Source organism: Melanaphis sacchari, unplaced genomic scaffold (genome assembly GCF_002803265.2).
Source record: "Melanaphis sacchari strain LSU unplaced genomic scaffold, SCAv2.0 Contig79_pilon_pilon, whole genome shotgun sequence".
NCBI lineage: Eukaryota > Metazoa > Arthropoda > Insecta > Hemiptera > Aphididae > Melanaphis > Melanaphis sacchari.
The window spans coordinates 1,140,380-1,150,023 of record NW_020271559.1 but is presented as its reverse complement, the minus strand read 5'-3'; the positions used below and the strand labels follow the sequence as shown (position 1 = coordinate 1,150,023).

Below are 9,644 nucleotides of genomic sequence, written 5' to 3'. Positions count from 1 at the left end.
CTTGTGCAGTTTACACAGTACTTCAATTATTATTATTTTATTAGTTACACGGTATTTTGTTGACTATTACTGTATTAATTAAAGCACTATATTTTTTTTCTAAATCCAAAAAAATCCTATCGACATCGCTCGATTTGAGAAACGTTTTTCGTTGGCAGTTCAAAACCATACATGTATCGTGCGTCGTTGCGCTGCAGTTAAAAAACAAAGCTACGGAATTGTTTTTTTTTTCGCTCGTTTTACAGCATTCATAGTAATCATGATAACATTATATACGATGAAAACGTAAATATCTATTTACATTTGCGTTTAAATGTAAATACCTAGTTTTATTTCATTATTATTATTATTATTATTATTATTATCATCATCATCAATATGGTTTATTTATTTTTGTTCTTTCTCTCGGAGGATTATCGAAGTGTAGTGTTACTAGTTTCGACCATCTCTGAGAGGCGACGGTTATAATATGTACGTTTTACCGGCTACCGAGTAGTTCTGCTCCGACCCGCACGCGTACACCTATCGCCGCAAACTACCACCACCGTCACTTCACTGCCACGGTGTATAAAAATGAGGGCTCTAAGCGTTTGCGCCAGGGACACACATACCGGTAGCGCATTTGTGTTCGAGTGAACTCGGCGCGCTGTACGCACACGGAACCACATCAGTCGTTCGCGGACTGCTCGAACTCCACGAGGTAAGTACGTGCACGCATTTCGATATACTTAACATAATATAATATTATTATTGTGACGACTATACTACGCTCGAGAGAGCCGACTTCCCATATATTTTATTATAGCCGTACAATCGTTGTAATGATATTATGAAATATGTCTGTCCTGTCCGATATCTATTGCAATTAACTCGTTAGTTTTTTTTTTTTTTTTTTTTTAATCTCTTATTTGCTAATTTTTTATCATTATAATTATCATAATTATTATTTTTTTTTAATTATTTTTATCGTCGACGCGATTTTTTAAAAATTTTCCAAATTCAGGTCTACGCGAGATTGTACGTTTTGGGAGTTCTGGTTATTTGCACGCGTGTTTTCTCGTAATATTTACGAAAAAAATAATTTAATTTGTTATACAATGGTAGTAATTATTGATGACATTTAAATGTAAAAGCTGGTTTTATATACCTATCATATAGTATTTTCGCGACGATGGTTTATACATTGCGTGCATTGTAATCCTACCAAAATATCAGTGAACATATTTTGATAAACATATTCGTATATAATTTATTCTCTTGAAAGAATATATGATGACTGCATGATAACAAACGTCTTCGTATATTTGATGATTGATAAATAGAAAATTCTTAAATTCCATTTGTAAACTGTGATGTCATAGGTTTACTTTACATTTTCAACAGCTAATGGAAATTTTGAGAAAATGTATTCGAGTCTCGATATAATATATATATATTTATAATATGTCCTATTTCTTATTAATAAAACATATATTCTAACGATGATATTATGGTATTTTATGTTTTCTTATTTTAACTTCTTCCATTTAATAGTATTTTTAAAAACGATAAAATTTAATCTCTAAAAATTTTTTTTTTTTAAATTGACAAACTTGAGCTTTAATTCAAGTATTTTAATAGTTTAATTTTACTTAGTGAGATTTTGTCATATTTTTCGTTGGATACACAGAAACAGTATTTTATATAATATTATATCTGATCTACAGAGTAATTTTTCTAAAATTCAAATCTTACTATATAAGTATAAATGTTTTTAAAAATATTTTTGGAACTTAAGTCGTATGTTATCTACATGAACTTTGATTGCGATGTATGATAACTACGTTTTGGGTGATATTTAAAATGTACGGGGATCGACATTTAGGTATAACCATGCAATAATAAACACCAATAAAACACTCTACAGCTTACACTTCACTTATATTATATGACTGAAGTATACGTATAACTCTCGGTTTGGTTCGTTAAAGTAGTCTGTACTTGAATTATTTTTAAATTAAATTATTTTATTATAAGTGAATTTGTATGTAATTATTTTTTGTTAATCAAAAGAAAGATTGTATTTACTTTTATAAACATGTTGTTTGTAAGGACGAAATATGTACCATTTTCTCAAAGAAAATATTATAAATAACAAATAACACGAGTTACATATTTTTTTTTTATGTAATTTAAATCAATTATAAAAGTAAATTTGTGAAAAATATTGTTGTTAACCATTTTTAGTGTTTTTTTTTTTTTTGTTTTTTAATTTTTGAAACGACAATTATACGTTTTTCAATGTATACTTTAAAGCAAAATATTTTTGTTTTGAAATTTTATATTAAAAATTAAATTCTGTACAATTAGTTAATTAGGTAGGTATTTAAATTTATTAAAATTTTAGATAAACGGTGTATTTGACAAATTTCTTTAGGTTAGATATAAGAGTAAAAATTAAAAGCTAAATTAAAATTATGTAAAAAAATATTTCCAAAGTTTATATACTTTCTGAAAACCAAGTATTTATTATTATGTCATTTTAAGGCGTTTATATCGTTAATAAAACACTATGAATTACACGTAAGTGCTTTTGTTTTTTTTTCTATTCTGCGTTAGGTTACACATGTAAGAGAGAGTGTTTTATGGTATCTATTATGGTAAATATATATATATATATATTATTATTATTTAAGTAATTTAAGTACATAATAATATGTTAATTCATCTCATAAATTACGTGTTTTGAATATTATGATAATAACAACTACATTATTAGGGTTAAATACAAATTAAAAATATTATGGGTTGTAAAAGTAAATATTATTGTTTATAAATATTGCTTATTGGAAGGTATCTAATTAGTTTTTAATTTGCATTAATTAATTATTTTTTTACGGAACTAACATACCTGGTTTTAATTTAATTGCGCAGATGAACAGTAAGTGAATAATTGAATAGTTTCACAGAACATAGATGCTAATGTGAGTAAAATTAAAATGTATTATTGAATGATTTAAATACTAAAATTAAAAACCCAGAAAAAATTCGAAAGCAAACAGCAAAAAATTAAAAAAATGATATGTTTAAAAATAACTAATAAAAATATTTTGTGACAATTTTAAATAAATAATTACTAGTTTATTTTAATTACAAACAAAAAACATATATTATTTGTCATAAATTTAAGTTGCCTAAATATTTCTATTTTTCGCTGGCTTTTTATTTTTTTAGATTTTTTAATTATTTTGAAAATATTTAGTTTTGACCTTTAAAGCCAAATATAGTACCGAAAGCTACCTCTAGAAATTAAAATTTAAGTATTTTTACTGCTCCAGAACATATAACAGAAACACAAATAAAAATAAAAATAACAGTAATAAAACCTCATACTATAGTAAAACTTACATATTCATCACTTCATTTTGAAATTAAAATAATAAGATGGCTGGTTTGAAAAAACAAATTAATTAACAGCTGGAAAACTGTTAAAATAATTTCTTAAAAAAATGTATTCTTGTAGAGTGCTTTACATAAATATAAATATTAATTTATTACGGATATTTACTTTATAAATTATTTTATCAAAAAATAAAAATATAAACATATATTATTACATTATATTATCAGTATAAATACATTGTATTAGAATCATCTATTTACGTTCAGAATACTATACGTTATGATACATATATAATATACACTTCGTTGTAGATACATATAAAAATTAAAAGAATCTATTGAGAAAAAAATTGTTAAATATTATAATCAACATGAAAGAAAAATCATATTTCTTTACATTGTTTATGTTTGTATTATAAATAAATCACACCGAAAACTATTTGAACGAGAAATTCCAAAGAAGTGGCAAGCGTTTTTTTTTGTTATCTTAAATAGCTGAAATAATACTATAGTAAAATGTATATACATATTATGCACATTGTATAATCAGAAACATTACTAATTACGACCATTAAATGGCATTCAGATGATATTGAAGTGTTTTATATTCCTTGTTGCAATTGGTAATTTTATTATAACAACATAAAATATCTCTACGATACTCAAAGATAATAATATATTTACTCGTCGATTTCTGCCATGCATTAAGCCTTGTGTTTAATATGTACATAGTTATCTTTAAAAGTACATTGCTTAATATGATAAAGTTATGATTTATTTAGTATTAAATTCGATCCGGAAAAATTGTACACAGTAGTCATAAAATGTATTCAATATTCTCTATGTATTAAAAACGCATTCAGTTTACACAACGGTGATATTAATTTTGAAAAAGTATGAATAGTATAAAGAAAGAGCACCTATACAAAAACAAATTGCATATATAATATATTCTACAGTCTCTTAACGTATCAAAGAATATCGAAAAACCGTGTTTTTCTCCCTTTAGAAATGGTATATTTTTTCGAAGACTGATTGGTATGCTCAACACATAAATCTGTATTTTTTGTAGCTCAAGTCCTATAAACGGTCCATCGTAGAATGTTTAAAACTGTTTTATTTTATACACAAGGTGTATAAAATATTGTTTACCACGTTATATTCTTTGAGTGGAAATGTATTCAATTTCTGATTTTTGAAATTTTTAAGCGGGTGTACTTAAAGATAATTTTTCCAATACTGTTTATGTTATTTAATGAACGTTTTACGGCTATATATTTTATTTTTTCACTGGATATTTCATATTTTTTTTTATTTTTTTTTTTTTTTTATGTTAATGAATATAGAAGCATATTTAAACGATTAGAGTTTCTGAGTTATTAAACAATATTTAAAAATTATTTCATGATGATAATAAAATAAGTTCACAATAAATGATAATAGGTTTAAAAGATATTAGAGCTTATGTGCTTATAAATTTACACTAAAAAAGACGGTTCTCTTAAAAATAAAAATATTATTAGATACTCCTTGAATGGAATAAAAAATATAAGTTGTTAAGAACATTTTCATTAAGTATACTTAAGAATCTCAAAAAATTAAAAATTACGCAAAACTAATGAAATGAGTATTTATAGGGCTTTTCAAATTTCCCCATATACTATAAATTCTAAATTTATATTATTTACGATATTAATTCATTGTAAGATTTACCTTGACTTTTATTAGGCTTCGTTTTTTAAAATATTATAAAAAAAATAATACAAAACTTCGTATACTCAACTATGATCTAAAAAAAAATTATCAAATTTTTTTATGAACAAATAAAACAAATTGTTGAGAAATGTAATTTATATGTTCAATCGAATGAAGGCTCTTTATCACTTAACCTAAACTTATTTTATCATGTAAATCATCAAAATTTATCGTAGAATATGTCTCACAAATGATAATTTTCAGCGTAAATCCTTTCGATTTTGATATAAAATACGTATGGTGACCATATAATAAATGTGACCTATTTATAATCTATACAATGTACATTCACATTACCTGTCGAAAATCAACATTTTTATTAGTATGACTATTTGTTTAAAAAGCTATCTAGAATCATATTAAATATTGTAAACTACTCAACCACGTCTTTAGTTCAACGATTTATACAAGTATTGATATAAGCAATTGGTTGGTTATCAATCATTATATAATGTAAAATGTAATAATTTAAGCTAATAACCTTTGTAGTTGATGCTTAATCAATAATAATAAAAAAAAAAAAAATCATTATATAATAAAAAGATATCGAGATCCGAAAATTGATTATTTTATTGGTTTAAAAATTATTTATGTCACTAAAAAAAAAAATGTTTATAATAAACAGATTAAGCCAAATTAAATTTATTAAATTATTTATTTAATGATTCGTATTTTTTTTTCAATTAATAATATTGTGATATTAATTACACGAAAACATATAATACAATAAAATAATTTACATCAATACCAAGTATTATTTCTTATTATATAAGGTATAAATTACATTTTCAATTTTGTCACATGCAGTACTTACATCATACGTGATAATATATATATATATATATAGATCGAAGGGAAGTTGTTATAAAGTTTTATCGATAAAATAATCAAACTGGACATATCGTATTTTATCACGGTACTTAGAAAAATATAAGTTTTGAACGTGGAAACACTCAGATAAAATTTAAGACATAGTAAAACGAATCTATAGTTTTATCCATCTGCTATTCAATATGTTAAATTTGACAAGCTGTTGTATATTTTATTTCCAAGATTTTTTTTCAAGTTATAAGTACTAGATTTGTATAACATTTTTTTGATAATTATTTCGGAATTGTGTGGAAATTTGTTCTATTTACTGTTTTATATACATATTTTATTTTATGTATTTTGAAAAAAAATCAATTTTCATTACTTTTTCAAACATTTAAGTGAACTATATTTTAGCTATTTATTAAGATTTCAAATTTAAAAAAATTAAAAATTAACAATCAAATATTAAAAATCGTTTAAATAACAAAAAAAAATGTTTTTTTGGTATAATGAAAATTTTTAATTCATACATTGAAACATGGTCTGTCAATTTTTTTTTATTTATTTTAGTTAAGTACAATAAATGCATTTTTTGTTTGCGTATACCTATAGTTTAAATTGTGAAGTTGTCCCTATCCTAATTCATGGTTCAAAAACTTAAACAGTAGATAATAATTATTATTAAATATTTATAACGCACAATATGCATTTATATTTTAATATTTACAAAGAAATTATATTTTTTTGAGAACAAAAAAAAAAGTCATGTACCGCGAAAATATATGTATTGACGGATTTAGAAATAAGAAATATATGCTTTGGCGTTATTGCATAAAGATCGTATTATATATTGGGATTGAAAATACGTAATTGAATGTAAACAAGGTTGCTCGTGAAGTTTTATTCTCCCAAAGTTAAGATTTAGATTGGCTAGGTAAACTATTTCATGGGGACTGCGAAGTGTGTTTGATATATTTTCTATGCAAACTTTCGAAGGTTAGAGCCAGTAGATACCTACTGCTATAACATTATGCCAAGGGTAAATGGTTAGAAGTCACGTTTTCGTTCTTGATCATCAATTATCAGACTTTGTAATGTATTTAGAACGTAATGATTTATTTGACAGTATAATTTGTACCCACGAAGATAGAGAAAAATATATCTAAATTAAATGAAATGTGGATTTTTTTGTAGGTTTGATATCAATGTATAAATATCAGATTCAATTCAAGTGTAAATTATTTTATCTTGAATTTTGTCATAAAACGCGTAAAAAAAATTCGTAACAATGTTGTTTTACATTTTTTTTTTTTTTTTTTTATTTCAAGATTTTGAAATTTATTGCATATAAAATTGTGTACGATTTTCAACTTTATTTTGTTTTCAAGAGTGACCGCGTCTTTTTTTTTCTATCTAAATTCTGCTATGAATTGGATTTTGAGCGTCTGTTTTTACGAGTATTTTCAATATTATTTACATTTTGTGTTATGTGACGCGAAAGACATTTTATGCAACAGAGCATGTAAACAAGAACAATAAAAGGTTTTATATTAAAAATAAAATAAAATAATTTTGAATATGAAAATTAAATTCATCTAAAAACGATAGGTATTCATAAATAATAATACTTTATTCAGATGTCATATATAATATGAAATATAAAAACTGAAAAGTATGTTTTAATTATGTTTATTAGATTAAGCATGAAACTAATTATAATTATTTTTAACCATAATGCATAACTTTGGGTGCAGATAAATAATAATAACTGTAGCGTAAAACACAAGTGTTGAATATCTCAATTTAATTTACATATTTATATGAATATATTAATTGTTTTCATATTATCGTTTCAAGTGATTTCGATATTTAATTCTGTGAATATTGTATATTAATTGTGAACTTGTAAAAACTGAGTTCACTGTATGATGTTCTAAAATAATTAATTGCATATAAGCTTAAATTATATGATAATTTTTGATTTTTGTTTATGATTAAAACCAGTTGGTTGGACTATTTGAATATTAATTTATGATTGGCATAAATAATAAGATTACTAACTATATATATACATGTATAAAATTTGATCAGGAATACGTTAATATATCATTATTACATTTCTGCCAATTTTCATAAAACTTATAAACCTCATATTTTCAGTTCTATACAATGTAATTAACATACTCATGATAATCAATAAGGAATAGAAGTAATATAAAACTTAATTTTCCATTTTATGTAGCGCAACTAGTGTAATCTATTTTAATATAATTATTTTTATTACTATGGGAGTTCTTATAAATCGTTTTATTTTCAACTTTGGTTATATATTGCAACTGCGTATTTGTTTACCGTAAACTTTTAAAATAAAGTTTTTATTCTTAACAATCTTTAATTTAATTTAATTTTTTACTATAATCGAACAAAAGGCGTGACTTTTATGATATCGTATTTGTAAATATTTAAATATTCTTCTCGTTATTTTCTTAAGCTTAAAATATGATCATTGATCATAGTATAATATGTATAATTTAAATATATTTCAGTTTTACAGGAATGTAGTATGTTGTAATAAATGTTAAATAAATAATTATAACTAAAACTTTTAAGTGGAAGAAATGTTAAAGTCAATTGAAAATATGAGTAGTGAAAACCTTTTTAGATTTTTAAGATTTAAAATAAAAATTCCTATAAAAGTTTTCGTTGAATCGTTTAGATAAAAAATATATAGAACCTTGGTAGATATTTAAAGAAACGAGATAACTATTTTATATTATTTGCTTATTTACTATACAATATAATTTTACGAATAACTAAAGATAACGTGATTAAACTTATGGTTTAATTAGTGTAGTATACAAAATGATCTATCAAGTGTGCTCGTCTCCATTTTTTTTTTTTATTTAATAATTGATTTATTTTAATTCTGATGTTTAAATTTTTAAATAAACTTGAAGAATACAGTTTTAAATTATTTTACTTGTGTACTTGTGTGATGATACAAAATGTTTATTTTTAAAGTGAAACATTTACAGTAAATTGTTAAGTGAATTTTTTTTTTAAGTGATAATATATATATATATATATATATAATCAACAATTTGAATTAGTATTTTATTTAATCATTAAAGTATTTATTTTGAGAACAATAATCCTTAAAAATGGTTTTACAATAATATTAAATATATGTAATATCGAATATAATATTAATTTTACTTGAACTAACTATTAAGTAATTTTAGGATCTTAGGCGTAGCTATTAAGAAGGTATAAAATCAGCTTGTGACTCTTTATTACATTTTACAAATAAAGTATACCTATCTTACTTATCTATACTTATTTAAGATTTGAAAAAATTATGGTAGGATATTTTTGTAACATCCTTATTCTTGTACATTGATGAAAGAAATCGATTTATCTATTGACAAATCGTGGTAGCATACTTTTAAATACAGAAATTTTTCTAACTGGCAATGTTATTACTTATAAATGACACATTTTCTATGTAAATTTTAAATCGTATCAAGTTTTATTTACATTTTTTTCATGAACATTATTTGTTTTATGTTAATGTATTTTTTTAAACAGTTTTTAGTGCAAAACTTTAGCAATTACAAAATATGATGATTCAGTATTGAATACATATTTTTTTTTTTTTATATAAAAATAAAAATATTTACAAGATTAGTAAAAAT

The 9,644-nt window shown here is 23.2% G+C and overlaps 1 protein-coding gene across 2 annotated transcripts in view; it reads left to right on the top strand.

Annotated features, from left to right (window-relative positions):
* The first annotated feature begins 616 nt into the window (after nt 1–616).
* Nucleotides 617–9,644, top strand: part of LOC112601473 — a 107,087-nt gene continuing 98,059 nt past the window's right edge. Inside the window, exon 1 of one of the 2 annotated variants that reach the window (XM_025349117.1) lies at nt 617–700. The gene's annotated coding sequence lies outside the window, so the exon portion shown is untranslated. The remainder of the gene's footprint in view (nt 701–9,644) is intronic. The other variant, XM_025349120.1, reaches the window with a different exon arrangement.